This window comes from Chinchilla lanigera, unplaced genomic scaffold, assembly GCF_000276665.1.
Source record: "Chinchilla lanigera isolate Chin_1 unplaced genomic scaffold, ChiLan1.0 scaffold00072, whole genome shotgun sequence".
Classification (NCBI taxonomy): Eukaryota; Metazoa; Chordata; class Mammalia; order Rodentia; family Chinchillidae; genus Chinchilla; species Chinchilla lanigera.
Genome location: NW_004955473.1, coordinates 7,938,622 through 7,960,113, shown reverse-complemented (window position 1 = coordinate 7,960,113; position 21,492 = coordinate 7,938,622). Strand labels below are relative to the sequence as shown.

The following is a 21,492-nucleotide window of genomic DNA, read 5'->3' as shown; positions in this document are numbered from 1 at the left end:
CTTTGAACCTTTCATGAATAGATTTACTTCCCCAACTTCTTTCTTTGTGAGTTTATAAATATTGGTGTACAGAAGCACTATTGATTTTATTTATTGATTTTATGTCTTGCCACTATGCAAAATTTGTTGATCATCTCTAATATTGTCTGGTGGAGTTTGGGGGTTCTGTATACAGCATGATACCATCTACAAATAGTGTGACTTATGCCTTTTTTTTACATCACTTTTATTCTTTCTCTTGCATGGTTTGCTGTAGTTAAAATTTAAAGCCTATATTGAACAGGAGTCATGAAAGTAGACACCCTTGTCTTATTCTTGATTTTCAAAATAATGTTTTCCATATTTACCTTTTAGGCTAATTTGCGTGGTAGATTTGTCTTATATGACCTTTATCATTTTGAGGAAGATCAAGTTATAAGTATTTCCATCTTTTATAGCATTTTTTTTTCTTTTTTTCAGTTATGAAAGGCTACTTAAAAAGAAAAATTTTCCGGAACAGGGCTAGTCCATCGGGCACCTTCGATTTCCTTTTGTGATATTGTCCTTCTCAATGATGTGGATGGTGACATACAAGTTTGACAGCTTGACACAGTCCACCTCGTTCAGATAGTCTTAAACAGGTGCTCCGGGTCCATGTTGGGCTCCCACAGAGACTCATGCTCCACACTGGCACCACTGACTACAAAATCGTCAGTCACCACAGGTCAGCGAATGAAGGGCTTGAGGGTTTTGCAGTCCAGCTCAGCAGTGACTGGCTCCTTGAAGTAGGGTGCCAAACTGCCTTTTGTACACCAGTTTGGCCACCATGCTTATGAGGGTATAGGGCTTGACCTGTCGCCCTTTCTTCAGCGCATACAGGTTCGGTGAGAACTTGAGGAACTGCATATCTGTCTGCATGTTGGTGGCGAACCCGGCCAGGCGGATGTACAGCTAGTCCCTTGCAGGGAAGGGCTTCTGGAAGTCTGTAGTCACAATCTGAGTCTGGATCCCGAGGCACTTGTCTTAGGCGATGGCCACACTGTTCCTCCCTCTTGTGACCTTCAGTTTTAGGACATAATAGACATGATTACCTCATCCATTCCACTACAGCAGTCCCAGCTTTCACTGTTATGAACTCATCACAATTTTATTATGACTCTTGGCATTTAAAAGGGCTTTCTCTGCATATACTGGGATGGTTATATGGTTTTTATCTTTTTTAATTATTTGGTGTATTACAATTATTACCTTTAGTGATTTACCTGTGTTGTACTATATTTGCATTCCTTGGATGATGCTGAGTTTGTTACACTGTGTGATCTATTTAATGTGTTGTTAAATTCTATTTGCAAGTATCTTATTGAAGGTATTGCATCTGTATTTATCAATCACCTTGTGCTATAGTTTTCTTTTTCTCTTAAGTCTTTATCCAGTTTTAGAATCAGGATAATGCTGGACTCATGGAATGAATGTGGAAGCATTTTTTCCAATTCAATTCCACGGAAAAGCTTGAAGAAAAGGGAAAATGGTAAGGTATTGGAAAGGGCCTGGGGCAAGAGGGAGCATAAGAATAGTGGTCAAAGGATTGAAAATGATTGAAGTATATTACATCTTTAGACCAACTTCCTAAAATGAATGTAACCATACACTAGTAAAAATGAACATCAAAATATGTGAAGCAAAAATAATTGAAAGCAGGGACAAATCAATGAGGTTAGTTGGAAACTGCAACACTGTCAACAACTAAGCAAACAACCCGATAAAAAAATCTATCATAATATGAAATTAAATAATATAAAAGAAAGAGATTTAACCTGTATTATAGAACACTTTATATCCCCCAAAGCAGAGGAAGCTATTCTCAGATTAGCATGTAAAATATGATGAGATAGAACATAACTTGGGGCATATAAAATTTCTCAAAACATTTAAAATAATTATGATCTATTTCAGTTATGAGTATGGTCTCTAGTTGTGACCATTTACCTATAAAGGCCTTGAGTTTATCTTTCTTTACAGCTGAGTAATATTCCATTCTATAAAAGTACCACAATTTTCTTACCCAATCCTCGGTGGATGGACATTTGGGTTGCTTCCACAATTTAGCAATTACAAATTGTGCTACTATAAACATAGGTGCACATATACCGCTGTGATATGATGTTTTTAGATCTTCTGGGAAAATACCCAGAAGGGGGATAGCTGGGTTGAATGGGTCCTCTAGACCTAGTTTTCTGAGGACTCTCCAAACTGATTTCCACAGTGGTTTCACCAGTCTGCATTCCCACCAGCAGTGGAGAAGGGTTCCTTTTTCTCCACAGCCTTGCCAGCATTTGTTATTGGTTGATTTCTTAATGCTAGCCATTCTTACTGGGGTAAGGTGGAATCTCAGTGTTGTTTTAATTTGCATTTCTCGAATGACCAATGATGTTGAACATTTTCTCATGTATTTATTTGCCATTTGTATTTCCTTATCTGAGAAGTATGTATTCATCTCAGCTGCTCATTTTTGGATTGGGTCTTTGAATTTGGGGGGCTGATATTTTTAAATTCTTTGTATGTTCTAGATAGAAGCCCTTTGTCTGAGGGACAATCAACTAAAATTTTTTCCAAGTTTGTGGGTTTTCTTTTGACTCTGCTGGTGATTTCTTTAGATGTGCAGAAACTTGTCAGTAGGATGAGATCCCAGTTGTTGATTCCCTCAAGTGTTTCACGTGCAATTTGGTTTTTGTTCATGAACTCTAGCACCGCATTGTTTAACTAGTGTAAAACCTGAAAGAGTTAATTTAAACTAGGAGGTATGATAGACATTGTGAAATGATAGGAAAACACTCCAGGGTAAAGGGCAACTGGGATGTGGGAAAAGAGAAGGAAAAGAAGGAGAAATTTAGTATGTATGTATATACAGGATAGTTAACATAGTTGTTCTACTGTCTTCTATTTCTTTGCTGAAAGAAACTGTCAGTGAGTCCTTGATTGATCAATATTGCATGTCTCTCTCTGTTTTCATGAGAAAGCACTTTAAAGATATCAATATGTAATACAACAAGCATTGTTAATTTCCTATCACTTTGTTTGTAATTCTGTATTGTCTGTACTGTTCTTTTGCTATTTTGTAAAATGTTGTCTGTATGTTAATGTTTTCCTTCTTTTATTTTTAAAATAAAACAAAAATAAAATAATTATGATCATACAGAGTATGGTTATGAAGCAAATTCAATCAAGTTAGAAATGAAAAACCCAAAACACTTTGAACATAAACAACCCACAACTCAATAATCAATGAGTGACATAGGAAATAGTAAAGGAGTTAAAAACTAGTGAAGTGAATTAAAGCAAATATTCCAAACATTGAAATGTCTAGGACACTGCTAAGGCACTACTGTGAGTTACATTTATAGCACTTAAGCATATGTTAGAAAGGAAAGAAAAGTTTCAGAACAATAAGCTAACCTCTTACCTTATGAACCTAGAAAAAGATAAGAAAAATATACACTCAAAGTAAGTTCTAGTAGGAAAGTAATACAGATAAGTGCTCAGATGAATAAAATATAAAACAGAAAAGAGTCAATGGAAAAGTAGGTGCATTATTAAAAAGAGCAAGGAAATTCACAATTCGAGGAAGAATAGCATAAAAAATAAAACTGATAGAAATTACCAATATTATGAGTCAAACCGAATGTCACTGAAGGCACGGCAAACATCAAAAATATAATAATGGAATGATATGAACAATTCATCAAACACAAATTTGACAACTTATCCAAACTGCACCCATTCTTTGAAAAATTTAAAATATCAAAATTTATTGAATAGAGATCATTTGAATAGTTTCATAACTATTAACTAAATGGAATTTATAAATAAAACATTTGAAATAAAATAAGTCTTCAAGTTCCTATGGTTTTCCTAGAAGATTTTACTGTATGACTAAAGATGAGTGAATCAAAATTCATTGTAATGCCTTTCAAAATTTGCAAGAGAACACTTGTCAGTTCATTATATGACCTGTACAATTGCCCTGATAATAAAACTAGGCAAAGATACTCTAAAAATACAAAGACAAATATTTTTTAAATGTAAATGAAAAATTCCTCAAAAGTATTAGAAAACTACATGTAGCAACATAGTAAAAGTACCTTTGTGTCCTACAATATAGCTACGTGAGATTTACCCTAGTACTGCAATACTTGATCAAATTATAAATATTATTTTTTATGTTTGTCATATACCAAACAGATATATGTAAACTTTCAGTTTTATAGAAATTGAAATCATTTCTTCCAGGAATATTTGATAAAATAAATTAGCAGATTTCAAAGATTACCACAATGCAGATGCTTAAAAAATGAAAGTGCAAATTATATAGCAGAAGAAAATATTTAAAACCACATATCTGCAAAAAGTCTATTATCTAATATACATATAAATTCAAAATTCAACAGTTAATAAAAAGTAAGTAAATAAATAATATAGAGAAACAATTTGCAAAACATCACACAAATGGCTAACAAGCATATAAAATTTCAAGATCATTAGCTATTATATGAGTGCATAATGAGATATTACTTCACATGTATTCGAACAACTAAAACTAAAAATCATGATGCCATTAAGTGCCGGCAATAATACTGAAAATGTATATTGCTCTTATATTTACAAGAAAATATAAAAGACTACAGAAACTCTAGAAAATATTTTATAGTTTTCTTTAAAAGTTAAACAATCAACTACAATGTGACTTAACAATTTTACCCTTGGACTTGTATCTGTAAGAAATAAAAAGTCATATTGAAATGAAAATTTGTGCATGATTATTATAACAGATCCAATTGCACTGGAAAAATCTAGAAATAACCCAAATGCCTTTTGATGAACAAGTAACTAAAAACTAAGAAGCAATCCGTAATATGGAATACTACTCAGCAATAAAAAGGAATGAAATATAGGTACAAGTAACAATCTTAATGAATGTCCAGAGAACTTTGTTTGATGAAATATAAATAACAAAATATCATATGTTATATATTTCCATATATATAACTTTTTGAAATTACTGAAATGAATCACTGATTAGTGGTTAAAAAAGATCAAAGTAAAAGTAGGGTGATGAAAATGTTTTTTAACTTGCAATGTTAATGTTAAAATCTTACCTATAATATTACACTTTAATTTTGCTAGTTGTTACCATTAGGGAAATTGTGTAAAATACACATAAGGTCTCTAAGTAAAATCTAATTCAAGCATATTAAAATATCTAGAATAATCATTACTGTGAATAATAAGCAGATGGTATTAAATGAGTGGTCTGAAGAAGTCATCATGGAGTATACTTAGAAAATATTTAATATGCTTTGTACAGAGAAGATAAAGTCTGAATAGTGAATAGAGTAGAAGTGAATAGTATAGAAATAAAGTTAGTCATTTTTTAGAAAAAGAGGAAACTGACATATTTAGAGTTTTCATACAGCTGCAGATAAAACATTGCCAATGTTCTATAAAAAAGAAGATCTATAAGAGGAAAGGAAGATTCTGGAAGAACAAGAGAAAAGCAGGGCAATAGAAATGGTAGAGAGGAAATTCTAGAACGAAAAATGTTGAAGGACGGACAGACATAGAAGAAAAGAAAATGGTGCAAGAGAGAAAGGCATGAGAGAGAATGATCTTTATGGAAATCCACCATACTGGCAGAATAAAAGTTATATAACATGTTAGCAATTGTGTAATTCTACCATAAGGAGCATCATTAATATGCTCAAGAAACAGTATAAAGATTCATTAAAAATTTATGTCTTTGAATTAGTAGTGTGCAAGCACAAGACTACTTACTTTCTGGAAAAGTAGCCTATTGCTCTCTTCAGTATTAAAATTTTGAGTAATACGTAAGTCACTGAGAAGATCTAGATGGAAAGGAATAAATACGAGTGAAGAAGAGACCGTATCTAAATCCTAATGCCATTTGTTTATCACTAAGTTGAGAAAAACTAGCAACATCAGTTCCAAGTTATGTGAGTGAATATATTTGGGATAAATATTATATGAGAGGTGGTGGCTACAGGAAATAAGGGTACAGAAAAAAGAAAAGTGTTTCCAAATTTTGGCTAGGACAAATCACACTGCTATACACATTGGTCCACATATATCACTGTGGTATGATGTTTTCAGTTCTTCTGGAAAAATATCCAACGGGGAATAACTGGGTTGAATGAGACACCTAATCCTGGTTTTTGGAGGAATCTCCACAGTGATTTCCACAGTGGTTTTAGTAGTCTACACACCAAATGACCATTAACTGAGGAATGGATAAAAAGATATGGCCTTTTTATATGATGGAGTATTACTCAAGTATAAAGAAAGATAAAATCAAGGATTTTATAGAAAAATGGATGCAAAGAGACTATACTCAAAAATGAAATAAATCAGACCCACATGTGTAAACATCATATGGTTTACCTAGTGTAAGAAACTGAAAGAGTAAACAAAATCCTAAAAGTACAATAGATATTGTGAAAGGGAAAGAAACTGCTCAAAAGGAAAAAATAACTGGGATAATGGAAAGGAGAAAAGAACGAAAAAAGGAAAGGGAAAGTGTATGTATACACAAGATAGCTAAGATAAGTGTACTACTAATTTATTTTGATTTATTGAAAGGAACAGTTAATGCTTAATTTTTTTCTTAATTGTTTGCTCAATTTTGCATGCTGATATCTGGTAATCTGAACAATTACTTTGAAGAAAACAATATGCAATATAATGACCGTTGTTTATTTCCTATCATCTTGGTTTGGAAGTCCTGAATTGTTTTGCATGTTTTCTAAATTTTTATTTGCTTTAAATATATATGTGTGTGTGTGTGTGTGTGTGTGTGTGTGTGTGTGTGTGAAAACCATAAGGTCAAATTTGTTTGCATCATATGACAGACATTTTAGTAGATCAGACGTGGATGGATAAAGACAATGTCTTGTGATTCTACTTAGTATATTGAGGAAGCACTTTAGTGATACAAAAAATTTTATAAAAATGGAAGCCCTTACTCTAAGGCAAGTGATAGTCAAAAACGTAAAGAGGTTTAGGGATATAGAGACCTCAGTTATGTTTCTAGGCTTGCCACTTCCTCATTATGTGGCATTGGATGTGTCACTTCACCTCTTTAATCTTCTCTGTAAAAATGAGAACATAACATTTATCCACTCTCGGTCCAGTTTCCTTTAAAAAGAAAATGAGATAGTTTATTTAAAATTGCATTGCAAACTGCACAATTCTATTTAAATGCAAATGAATCTGGGCAAAAGCTTCTGTATGTATAGAAATATTTGTGTTACCTTTAGATGCAGATTTTGATTTTTGTTTCTTTCATTTTTTTTTTTACTTTGTTCAGTGGAATTTGAGAGAAATATGTTAATTATTGCAGCAGATTTATTTTTAGATTTTAGGTTGCAGGCTTTTTTTATAGGTTGTGGCAGAGAGAACTATGAGCTTTGCTGTAGGAGAAAACTGAGTTCAATCTATAAAAATAATGGCAAGAATCCCACAAGCTTACTCTATGTGTAAACATCATATTGTTTACCTACTGTAAACAATCTTTCTGCCTTACCACAAAGAGTAAGCTCTTTGCTTACTCTAAACAACATATCTATATTTGATGTATGTTCATTTTAAAGCTTGAAGATTGAACTAGAATTCCTATTAAGTGTACCTAAGTTCATGTACTTTAGCTACTTTTTTTAAGGCATCATTATCATCTCTAATGATCAGGAAGGGTTATTTACTGTGTCCTTCTATTATTTGACAAGCCATCAAACAACATGCAAGTTTTTCCCTTCTTGATAATTGTTAAGAAGATTGTTTTACTTTATGCTTGTCAAAGTTAAAAGGGCTTGAAATGGACTTAAATGGACAAGTGAAATGTTTAAAATAATTGTACATTGTTCTTTATTAATAACAATCTGTTGTTAATTGGACCTCATTATCCGGGAAGTTTGGAAGAATCCGTTAGCAATGCAGCTCCAGTTTGTTTTGTGTTCACTGTATTAGGTAAAGGATAAGGGCTAATTAGATTATGATGACCAATGCTGTTATTATTGCTCATTAAAGGAGAAATTGAAATCTTGTAGGATTTTGCTTAAATAAAAGTTCGTAATTGTCTAACATCAGACAGAGCACAATGTTAAAAAATATCAACTGGTGCAGAGTGCTTTAGTAATAAACAAGCATAAATAAACATATTTGTGACACTGTGTCTCATCAGCTTAATTGGCTAGACAAACTAATAGAGAGAGAACAAGATCTGTCTTTGGGTAACCTAAAAGCCAAATCTATCACATTTAATTAAGCAATAGATGAATAAGTAATTAAGAAAACTCCTGTTTTGTTCTTTTTTTTACTCAGAACGACATATTTTGTATTACTCACACTCACAGCCCATGCATTGCATATAATGTCAACTATTCATCACCTGTTTTCACAGCAATGTTACTACCTAGCTGTTTTTCCCTTATTTTATTGTTGATACCACTATTTTTTCTGCCTGAACCAGAATTGCTTCATTTCTACACCTGCTTGTGAAGCACTTATTTACTTCTTTCAAAAGTTGGTTTATAACTTACACTTCTAAGATTTACTACTGGTTATATCAAAACACGTTTGATCACTGCTGTATTCTACATTTGCTATTATTTCCTTATTGCCAAGCCATTGCTTTTATGTGTTTCTGTAATGTGTTTTTAAATGATGGTAATTACTAGAAAAACTTCAGATGAGTTAAAAAACTCATTTGATACTTAATTTAAGAAAAAAAAATTGATTGCCTGATATGTAACATGCGTAGTTGAGACCACAAAAGGTAAACAGACATAATAACTGATGCAAACGTCGTGAAAGACAGAATTAAGCAATTAATAGACAATCTAAAAAATTTTATGAGTGGATAGAAGTAAAAGACAGTAATAGTTTCATTGCTACATGTTGTGTTTTCACTTTCTTGAAAATGTGCTGTGAAGCGCTAATATGAAATCCAACTTTTTAATAGTTTTTATTTTTTCATTACTTTGCTTTTGGTGTCATAAGAACCAAATCCAAATATGATAATTTATTGTTAAGTTTTCTACTAATGGTTTTATAATTTTGACAGTTAAATTTATTACTTTAATTATTTTTGAATAGCTGTTTCTTTCCAGTTTGATGTAGGAAATTAAGCTCATTGTTTTCTTGGACATTCAGATGTTCAAGGTTCATTTGTTCAATGTGCTATTTTTTTCTCTAGTGAACGATCTTCTGGTATCATTGTCAAAAATCACTTGAGCATATAAGTATGGATTTATTTCTGTTCTCTCAGTTCTATCTAGGCATCAATGAACATTGCATGCCAGTGTTAAACCTTGGGGATTACTATAGCACTGAAGTAAATAGGAAGTGTTTAACATTTGTTTCTCTTTTTCAAGATTTTTTGGTCTATTTGAGATTCCTTGCAATTCTACATGACTGCAAGGATTGGTGTTTCTGTATATGCAGAAAATTTACAAATTTGATAGGACAGGCATTGAAGCTGTAGATTACCTTGGTTAATACTGTCATCTTAAAAATGTTAAATTTTATTGTCTGTAAATGCAGCATATCTTTTTCCTTATTTAGTGCTTATTAATCTTTTTCAACAATGTTTTGCAGCTTTTAATGTAAAATGTTTGTACTTCCTTAAATTGATTATTGAATATTTTATTTATGACATGAACTAAATAGAAGTATTTTCTTAATTTCATTTTCTACTTTTTTATTTTTAGTGTATAAAATAAAATATACATAATTGATTCGTGTGTGTTCATCATATGTTGAAACTTGAAGGATTGGGTTTTTCACTGTAACTGCGTATTGCATGAAGGCTTTAGGATTTTCTATGTATAAAGCAATTTCATCTGCAAATAAATACATGTTTAGTACTTTTTAAAAATTATATATACTGTAATTTTTTGAATTATTTTCTTTTTTATTTTATTTATTTATTTATTTAGTTAGTTAGTTAGTTAGTTTTTTGGTACTGGGAATTGAAATTGGGACCTTGCTCTTGCCAGGCAGGCGCTTGTGCTGCTGAGCTATATCCCCTGCTCTCTTTTTTATTCTAAAGAGAAAAGATTGAAAATAAATTAGCAAATACAAAGACATAAACAGAATAAAACAAAAACAATGAAAATGATACAGCATTTTAAACTAGGTGATCGGAAATTAACAATGGTTGTTGTATTGCCTATTGTTATCTTCAGACAGGTTACTCAGATAACCGGATACAAGCCTATAAGATTGATCAAACCATTAAACATAAACTATTTCTTTCAATAAATCTATAGAAATTAAGAGCACAGTTATCTTAGCTACCTTGTGCGTGTGTGTGTGTGTGTGTATATATATATATATATATATATATATATATATCCATAACTTTTCCTTCTTCCTTCTTTACTCTTTTCCCTCATGTCAGTTGCTCTTTTATTTTGAGCAGTTTCTTTCTCTTTCACAATATGTATTGTACCTTTCAGATTTTATTTACTCTTGCAGGTTCTTACACTAGGGAGAAAACATGATTTTCACACATGTGAGTCTAATTTATTTCATTTATGATTATGATTGCATCCATTTACCCATAGAAGCTTCAAGTTTATATTTTTATTGTTGAGTAATGTTCCATTATATAAACAAATACCACATCTTTTTTATTCATTCCTCAGTTGATGGGCATTTGTGTTGTTTTCAAGATTTACTATTACAAATGGTGCTGCTATAAACATGGGTGTACATATGTCTCTGTGGTATAATACTTTCAGTGTTTCCAAAAAAATACCCAAAAGATAAATACCTGGGTTGAATGGGACCCATAACTGTAGTTTACAAGGAATCTCCACACTGATTTCCACAGTGATTGCACCAGGCTACACTCCTGTCAACAGTGGAAAATGTTCCTTTTTCCCCTCAGCTCCTCCAGCATTTGTTATTTTTTTGATGATAGCCATTCTTTCTGGTGTGATATGCCATGTCAGTGTTGTTTTAATTTGCATTTCTCGAATGAATAATGATGTTGAACATTTTTCATCTATTTATTTACCATGTGTATTTCTTTATCTAAGAAGTGTGTATTCATCTCAGATGCCTATTTTTGTACTGGGACTTCGATTTTGGTGGGCCTGATTTTTTAAATTCTTTATAAGCTATAGATAGAAGTCCATTGTCCAAGGGCAGATGGCTAAAATTTTTTTCCCAGTTTGTGGGTTTTGTTTTCACTCTGTTAGTGATTTCTTTTATGTGCAAATCTTTTCAAGAAGATGAGGACCCATTTTTTGATTCTTTGAAGAAATTCCAGCACAGTTTGATTTTTGATCATAAACTCTGTCGCTACCCTTATGTCTTAAAGATATTTAACTTACTTTATGTTCTAGTAGATTTAGTGATTCTGTTTTAATATTTAGACCTTTATTCCATTTTGGTTTCAGTTTGGTGCATGGTGATAGACATGTGTCTAGTTTTAGTCTTTGGCATGTGGAGAGGCACTTTTTCCAGCACCATTTATTAAGCAGGCTATCTTTCTTCCAGTGAACATGTTTGGCCCCTTCTGCAGAGATAACATGGCTGAGTGTGTTTGTGATTGTGGATGCCTCTTCAAGTCTGTTCAATTGATCCTAAGGTCTGTTTTTTTGCCAATACTATGCTGATTTTTCTCACAGTAGCTTTTTACTATAATTTCAAATCAAGGATTGTGATGACTCCTAACTTCCCTTTGTTGCCCATGGTTGCTTTTGCTACTCTTGGGCCCTTCTGGTCCCAGATGAATTTTAGAAATGTTTTATCTATATCTGTGAGGCATACTAATGGTATTTTGATCAAGATTGCATTGAATCTGTATAATAATTTTTGGAGTATGGCCATTTTCAAGATGTTGGTTCTTCCTATTCATGAGCAGTGAGTGTCTTTCTATTTTTTGAAGTCCTCCTCAATTTCTCTTTTCAGAGTACTCTAATTTTCACAGTATAGATCTTCTGCTTCATTTGTTATATTGATTCCTAAGTATTCCAATACTTTGCATGCTATTTTGAAAGTTATGGTGTCTTTAATTTCTCTCTTTCTTATTCCTGATTTTAAAATTAAAGCATTCAGATTTTGTCCAATTAGTATGATGTTGGTTGTTGGTTTTTCATAGATGGCTTTTTTCAGGTGGAGGTAAAGTCAATCTATTCTGATTTTCTGTAGGGGTTTTGTCATGAAGTTGTGTTGGACACTGTCAAAAGCTTTTTCTCCATCTATTGAGGTGATCATTTTTTTTGGCTCTTGTTCAATTGATATGGTACATTATTACATTTATTGATTTGTGTATAATGAACTGTCCCTGAATCCCTGGAATGAATTCCACTTGGTCAACCTTTATAATCTTCTTTATGATTTGCTCAGTTCTGTTTGTGAGTACTTTATTGAGCATTTTTGCATCTATGTTCATCAGGGAGATCATCTGTAGTTCTCTTTTTTGGTTGGGTCTTTCTCTGGTTTTGGTATCAGTATAATTCTTGCCTCCATAAATGAGTTAGGGAGAATTGCTTCCCTTTCAATTTCATAGAAGAGTTTGAGGAATATTGGCAATAAATTTTCTCTAAATTTCTTGTAAAATTCAGCAGTAAATCCATCAGAACCTGGGCTTTTGTGTGTTGGTAAGTTTTTAATCATGTTTTCAGTTTCACTAACTGATATTGTGTTATTCACAGTTTTTGTATCTTCTTGATTCAGCTTTGGTAATTAATACATATCTAGGAGTCTCTCCCTTTCCTCTGCGTTTTCCATCTTATTAGAATAAAATTTTTTGAAGTGGGTATTGATGATCTTCTGAATTTCTGTAGGATCTCTATTGATTTCTCCCTTTTCCTTGCTTACTGCCTGAATTTGAGTTTTTTTCTTTCCTTTTTTTGATAAGGTTGGCTAGATATTATCAATTTTTTTATTCTTTCAAGGAACCAAATTTTTGATTCATTAAGTCTTTGTATTGTATCTTCTTCTCAATTGCATTACTTTTTGCCCTGATCTTTATAATCTCCTCCTTCTTTGGGCTTTCCTTGCTCTTCTTTTTCTAAAAGTTTAAGGTGGAGCACTAGCCTTTTTGTTCTCTTTCTGTTTTGCAGACATATGGGCTCGTCACTATAAGTTTCCCTCTGAGGACTTCTTTCATTGCATCCCAGAGATAAGAGTAAGTTGCATTTTAATTTTCATTTAATTTTAGGTATTGTTTAATTTCTTGTTTAATTTCATCTGTGACCCATTGGTTGCTTAGGAGGTTATTAGTTAATTTCCATATTTTTATGGAGATTTGTGATTCCTTTTGTCATTAATTTCCAATTTCATTCCAGTATGGTCAGATAATTTTCATGGGATGATTTCAAATCCTTTGTATTTACTTAAGCATGTTCTATGGGCTAGTGTGTGGTCTATTTTAGAAAACATCTCATTTGCAGCCGAGAAGAATATGTGTTCTTATGTTGTTGTGGAAAACTCTAGTAATGTCTAGTGAATATTTGTTCACAAGTTTGGTTCACTCCTGTTATTTCTTTGTGATTTTTTGCCGATTTGATCTCTCTTTTTGTGTCAATGGGCTGTTAGCTCCCCCACTAAAATTGTGTTAGAAGTATTTGATTTTTCATATCTATTGACATTTGTCTTATGTATTTGGGTGCTCCCATATTTGGTGCATACATATTTATGATTTTTATCTCTTCCTTTTGCAATTTTCCCCTAACAAGTATGTAGTGACCTTCTTTATCTTTTGTTCATTCTTCGTTTGACACGCACAATGTCTGCAAATACAATAGCTACCCCTGTTTTTTTCTGGGTTCATGTCACCTGCAGAATTGTTTTCCATACTTTGACTTTCAGTCTATGAATTTCATTTTGAGTTAAATATTTTTCTTGTATACAGAATAATATTGGATTTTGCTTCTTTATCCGCTATGCCAATCTGATTCTTTTGATTGGTGGATGGAGGATATTTGCATTAATTTTCATAAATGATATTTATTGGCTCATCTTTGTCCTGCTATTTTCTTGCTAATAGTTCCCTTCTTTTTCCTTCTGTTTAATTGCTTGCTCTGTTTAGTGCCTCTTTCTATTATTGTTCTGGGAATTATGGTCCTTTTTTCTCTCTAGAATATCTTTTAGTATTTTTGTTGGATTGCTTTTGTGCTCATGAATTTCTTCAGTTGTTCTTTGTCATGGAAATATTTTATTTCTCCATTAATTTGGAAAGATAGTTTTACAGAGTACATCCATCTCAACTGGAAGTTGTTTTCTTTCAGTACCTGAAATTCTTCACTCCAAGCTCTTCTTGATTTGACAGTTTGTGTGGAGAAATCTGCCATGATCCTGGTGGTCTTTTGTTTATAGGTGGTGTGTTTCTTTTCTCTAACAGCTTTTAATGTTCTCTTCTTGTGATGAATTTATGAGATCTTGATTATTATATGTCTGAGTGTAGATTAATTTTGGTTGTGCCTCATTTGAGTTCTATATGCTTTGCTTACTATTTGTCAGATTCTTTTCTGATGCTGGATAAATTTTCTGTTATTAATTCTCTAAATAGTCTTTTTATGTTATTTTTGTTGACTCCTGCTGCTTCATTGACACCTATTAGTCTTACACTGTGGGTTTTTTTTTTTGCCTCATCTTGCAGTTGTTGAATTCTTATTTTCTGGTTCCTTCTTATTTTTAAGATATGTTTACTTTCATGATCATTAGCTGCTGTGCTGCCTTCAAGGTTTGAAATTCTATCTTCAGGTTCATTTAAGCAGGAGTTGCCAATAGAATTTTTAATTTCCTAAATATCTCTTTGAATCTGTTTCATGCATTCTATTTCTTTCCCAATTGTTCATTCAGTGTTTCCTTCATTTCTCTATGTTCATTTTTTTATGTGTCTGCTTTAGATGTGCTGAGCCAGTTTTTCATTATTGTCATTGTTTTTTTAACCTGAGAGATTATTTTTGATGTGATTTCTTCTATAGCCTGATAGGGCTGTTTCTTTACTTCAATCGCTATCATTTCAGAAATCTCAGGCACATATCTCTAAGTTCTTCTATGTAGTTTTCTGCTGGACCAGTTCTGGGTGGGGTGGAGATCTGAGATTGCATTTTGCTCCTTCCTGTTGTCATTTTCAATGCAGCAGACATAGCTGCAAGCCTCACCCTTCCTAGGCAGTTTGGTGAAGGTACCTGTGTTCCCTGTGGTTCAGACTCATTCTTGCTTTTCCAAGGGTAAATTCTCCTCCCATAATGGTGGTAGGAGGTGGGGCACCAAGTCCAGCCTCTTCCAGCAGACCACAAAGTGGATTTGGTTTTCCTGGGAGAGCATATGTGGCGAGGGGTGAAGCACTGAGTCGAGCCCCTCCCAGCCGCCCTCAGACTACACCTGGCTTTTCCAGAAGTTAAGATGAGTCAAGCAATGACAGGGGGAGGCAGGGCACCAAGTCCAGCCTCTCGCAGCAGCCCATAGATCACACATGTCTTTTCCAGGAATTCAGCTGTGTCCCTCAATGCTGATGGGAGGCAGACTCCCAAATCTTGCCTCTCTCAGCAGCCCACAGAGCGCATATGGCCTTCTGAGGAGGTCAGACAAGTCTCTATCTTTTATTCTTTTTATCTTTTCCAATTTCTCTGACCATAATTTTATTCCAGTGTTCAATTGCAGGGAATAGTAGGCTTCTTGGTCTTGCTCATGAAATTGAATGAAAATATTTCAGTCTCTTATCATTGTGTATAATGTTAGCTGTGGGTTTTTCATGACTGCCTTTTGTCATGTCTAAAAAGGACTCTTCTATTTATAGTTCTATCTGTGTCTTTATCATGAAAGGGTGTTGGTTTTGGCATGTTTTTTTCTCAATTGAGACATACATGTTTTTCTCTCAACTAATTAATATGGTACATTATATTAATTGCCAGATGTGGAACCACCCTTGGATTTTTGGGATAACTCTTGCCCAATCATGATATGTAGTCATTTAATATGCCTCTGAATCCTCTATTGGTATTTTGTGTAAGATTTAAATATGCACACAATAAATATATACCAATATATCTATATCTAGCTATCGTATCTCTCTCTCTCTATATATATATATATATAGAGAGAGAGAGAGAGAGAGACAGAGAGAGACAGAGAGACAGAGAGAGAGAGCATGGGAGGGAGAGAAGGATAGCACTAAAAAATTTATATACAGTTTAGTTAAAAAAACTTGTATAAATTATTTTAATACTAAATTTATTGGGACATCATGAGATACTTTTGGCCTGTACTATTACAAGAGGTACTCAAAGTCATAGCCATTAGCTTCCAGCTGTTTGTCAGTACGGCCTCTGCAGCTTGGATAACGTGGATAAATTTCCCATCCTACAAAGAAGCAGACCAAGCATGGTGGGAACTAAATAACATTTTATCCTATACCTAGTTAGAGGAAAAAAAGAATATAAATTTGATTTGAGCAACACTACTTATGTTTACTACTGTATTACATTGCTTCAGTTAACATAAACTTTCAGTAAACTTCTATTTAATGATTACTACCTGTTGATCTAACATTTCATAATAAAAATTGACATTCCAAGTGTTTTGTATATTGAGACAATATACTTTATAAAATACAAAGTTTATAAAATACTTATGTAATAAGTTTATGTTTTTGTAATATTATGTTTTTGTAGAAATGTAAATATGCTGACCTCAAAATTAAAACACAATCATATTTTGAATTCTCAAAATCATTGAAACTTTCTAGTAGTGCTCTGTTTTGTTTGAATTAAGGCAGAGTGATAGGAAAGAATAAGGGTAACTCAGAGTGGGAAGAAAAACTACTCAGTAAAACGAGATTACTTGATCGTAGCCACATACACTAAAAGTGTGCACCTTTCAAATGTAGGCAGGTTAAAATTCAATGCCTTAGCAGAACAAAACAACATTTACGTCTTTTTTGTGGTTAATATTTTGTTTAATCTTTGATGTAAGGGAAAATGACTATGGAAACTCTGTGAAGATTTTCATAGATGCAAGAAAAATTCCATGCCTGGGAAAAAAAAAAGAGGAGAGGAAAGGCCATATCACGTTATGCTCACTTTTTAATGGACTGTGTTTTAAAAAATCCCAGTATATTTTTCTATTTTCTAAAGTGCTTGAAAAATGTTATTCTCCCATAGATGTCATGATATTTGAAATCATATTCAGTATGTACCAAAACCTGCAGGACCTAGTTAATTTGAGTTATGTATCTAAAAATTACCCAAATAGGAGAAAGCAAATTATCTGGATTGAAAATCATAAACAGTAAAAAGATAGAAAGACATGGCTGAAAAATTTCAGCTCCCTCATATGTGGAGTGTGACACAGTACACCATGGGGGGGTTACAGCTCTTTGCCCAGTCATAGTGACTGTGATAAATATAATACACAGGACTTGTAGATTTTGAAATCAAACTGTCCTTTGAGAGCAAACTGGCTCTCATGGTATTTTATAAAGACAATAAGGTGAAATGCATTTGTGCTGAGGTTGATTTTGTGTATATATGTATTTTTTAGAAGGTGGGGGGAGTTAAATTATCCTTTCACATTTTCTTGTCGAGATGATGATAGCTATTAATATTACATTTCTTGTTTATGCATTTCTGATTAGAATCTGACAGGGACAATCTGTCTTTTATTATTTTTTTGAAAGCGTACGCTTCAAAGGTAAGAAAAGAAAACTCAGTGAGATGTAAACAAGACAGACAGGATCAGGAGAGGGTCAAAATGAGGACGGTGAGGAAAAACTACACCGGGAAACAACTTCTATTCAGTCCTCTCACCCCATCTTCTCTCTCAGGTTTGTTCTTTCTTCTACTGAACTTGATGTTCAGAACGTAGGATTTGCAGTTAAAAGGACCAAAACAAGGTTAATGCAGTTTTTTTTTTGATTGTTGATCTAGGATGGAGAGATGCAATATATGTTATATAAGTTCCAAAAATTTTTAAATGCAGCTATCATTGGAGTATAAGACTCATAAAAATTATTACTGATTACACAATAATTACCTATACTTAAAGTTAACTGAAAAATGTTATTTTTAAAAGTTTCATGTGAAAGTGTGAGAGGAATTTCCTCCAACTTCAGTCTTATATTAGCCATCATGGCAAAGCTTATGAATTCCTCAGTGTTTTAAGAGCACACAGCTCTGTAATAACATGGTGGTACTGCAAAATGCACAATGTAAATATGGAATAAACCAATTTAATGCCATTCAGCCTGGAATAGCAGAAAATAGATATTCTTTGATATTTGCATATGCAATTCAGACAATTCTTATGAATTCAACCTTTACTTAATAGATAGGAAATATTCAAATGTGTAAAAACTGTTATATGAATATCAATAATTCAGAAAATACCAGGTTATGTCCATGTTTGTTGTGAAAAAATGTGAATGTAAAGGCTTTTAGAAGCAATTTCCTATGACTTACACTTTCAAGGACAAAGGAACAACTGAGATATTTTTAAATGAAAGTACACAAAGGACAAAAGAAAACATATGAGTTCCATTGTAATAGTTTTTCCTTCTCATAAATATATACAGAAATGATAGAATATATAAAAGTGAGTAAGTGCCTAGATTATTTCTGTACATATTTATCAGGTGTCAAGTGGGTGCTCATAAATATACTAGTCACTGTAAACAATTCATTAGAAGACAGATTAAGTGGAGACAAATAGGTAGAATGAATGACAAAGAGCAATGGAATGATTGTTGTAACAGACAGTCCCTGCATATCTTGTAAGGGATATAGCGATGTGGCAGTAGAAATAGCATTGATCTGGCACTTAGATGAAGTTTTGTATGTTCTAAGCCTGATTTTGAACTGATGAACATGTAATTTTGGACAAAACCTTGAGCAAAAAAATTTAAGTTACTGAAAAACAATAACCAAAAAAAGGAAGGAAATTGATTTTTAGAAGCACAGCTTCAAGAAAGTGGAGACCCAAAAGCCCCATGGTCATCCTGCATAACCTCTATTTCTATAGATAAATCTTAATGTGACATTCATGACTTATATTCATCAGTTATATAAAGAATTGAAAATAAAAACTTGCTATCCACATACAAGCCAACCCATTTGTAAAGATGTTCTGAGATTGTTAAAATACTGTCCTTTTTATTAATTACAAATAGAAAACCTCTCAGATTATTTGGTGATCCATTACTTTTCAAGTTGTTATATATTTTTAAAGACATAATGAAGAACTTTACTTTTTTACATTAATCACCTCAGAGTATAAGTGCAGTCTGAATCACAAAGTTATTATCTAGCATAGATGTCCATGTAGCTCCTGTATTGACACAGTGACAAATTCCCAATTATATTTGCATTTAAGTCACGTACAGTATTTGAATGACATAGATAAGGACAGGACTGAATAGATATCACTATAGAAATTATCCTCTTGGTTATTCTCTGTTCTGAAGACAAAATACCTGTCTGTACATACATGTAACCACTTTTTCCTAAAAGTGTACCTTCATTTTATTTTGTAAAATTAGTTGAACCAAGAGCAGGCTTAATACCCATGATAATTATGTTTTCTTTTTTTTTTCCTGTACCAGAAATAGAACTCACGACCTTGTGCTTACCAGGCAGGGGCTGTGCCACTGAGCTAAATCCTCAGCTTCCCATGATAATTATGTACAAAGCAATTCTTTTTTTTGTACCAGGAATCAAACTCAGGACCTTGTGCTTGCCAGGCAGGTGCCTGTGCTGCTGAGCTATACCACCAGCCTCTACAAAGTAATTCTTAACATGGTAAACTGAAGAACCTATGTGGTTTACTTTGTTTTAATATTGCTAAAAAATGAATTATTTGTCAATATGAAGGACTTTTGATGTTCTATCCAGAAAATCATTGCCTGTACAAAGTCTTGAAATGCTTCTTCCAATTTATTTTCTAAGAAGCAGAATAAGAAAAGGTGCCTATTTACACAAAAAGAGACAAAGAAAATGTGTTATATACGCAATGTAGAATTATTTAGCCATAGAAAACAATAAAATCATGTTATTTGCAGAAAAATGGATCGAACTATGCTAAGCAAAATAAGTCAGACCCAACCAGAAAGAAAAATATTGCATATTCTCTACAGTATGTGGAAGCTTAAAAACTCAACCTGTAGAGTAATAATTAGTAAGTTTGGAAAGGATCTGTGATAGTAAGGCAGATTGGTGCACACCATGTGCATGTGTGGAAATATCATACTGACCCTTTCATTGTATGTGAAATTAATACAGGTTATTCAAACAAATTAACAAACATTTTTAAAGCCATAAATGAAACTGGGCATGGTGGTCTATATCTGTAATGCTAAACCTCTGGTTGAATGAAGGAAGAAAATCTCAAGTTCACTTTCCACCTCTGGAAAGTAAGAAGGCCCTATCTCAAAATTGCAAAAAACAAAAGAACAGATCTGAGATGTACTGCTTTGCAAAAGTTCTGGTTTCAATGCCCAATGATATTTTACAAGTAATAAATGAAGATAATTTTGTGAAAATTAGTACAATTTGTCTAAATTATAGCTTTATTATTTGCTTTCCATTTTTAATTGAGATTCAAGTAAATCATAATAGTGACACAACATTTAGTATTGGGAAAAGTCTAGGACACAGTTAAAAAGATCAGATAAGTGTAGGAAATGTTATACTATTATTTGGATCACAGAAAGAGACAATTGTTTTTCATTATTTTAAGGTTTTAAAAAGGAAAATGTCGTTATACTCACACTAGTTGTCCCATAAATAAAAGCAACTTCAGATGTACTCACAGAAAAGAATTTTTTCTCACAAAATGACTATTACCTCTTCCCGTACTGAAGTGTGTGGTAAACTGTGGTTGACTATTTAGTCTAATTAATATTCATTTAAAAATTTACGACTAGGACAATCTTTCCAAAACTTTTTTCCACAAATGGAAGAAAAATCTTTCTTTTAAGAAAAAATCAATGTGGTGACAAAGAGCCTCATTCACTAAGAATAGACAACAATTGCAAATATGTATACATTAAACATTGAAGTACCTATTTAAAACAATTATCAACAGAGCAGAAAGGAGAGTTACCAGTTGCCTTTCATTCTTTTTTTTTGTTACATAAGTTTTGACTGGAACTTTGACTAGAATGCAGAAGGGCAGTGGTGAAATGAACCATTCTTGACTTCTTATTGAATATAAAGCAAAGATTTTCTTTACGTTTGCATTAAATCAGGTGTTGACTGTAATTTTTTATATATTTCTAAAAATAATCAATTTGAAGATTAACCCTTTCATGTAAAATATTGACAGATCTTTAGCATGAAATGACATTGGATTTTCAAGTGTTTATCTGCATCTATTCAGATGGTTGATCTACTGTCCTGTCCATATGGTTTCTTATATTGATTTATTTTTGTATGTTGATCCAAACTTACATTCCTTGGGTAAATACCAGACACACAGGCACTATATATA

General features: G+C 32.7%; 1 pseudogene; it reads right to left on the bottom strand.

Annotated features, from left to right (window-relative positions):
• Positions 1–501: 501 nt before the first annotated feature.
• Positions 502–21,492, bottom strand: part of LOC102027518 — a 131,528-nt pseudogene continuing 110,537 nt past the window's right edge.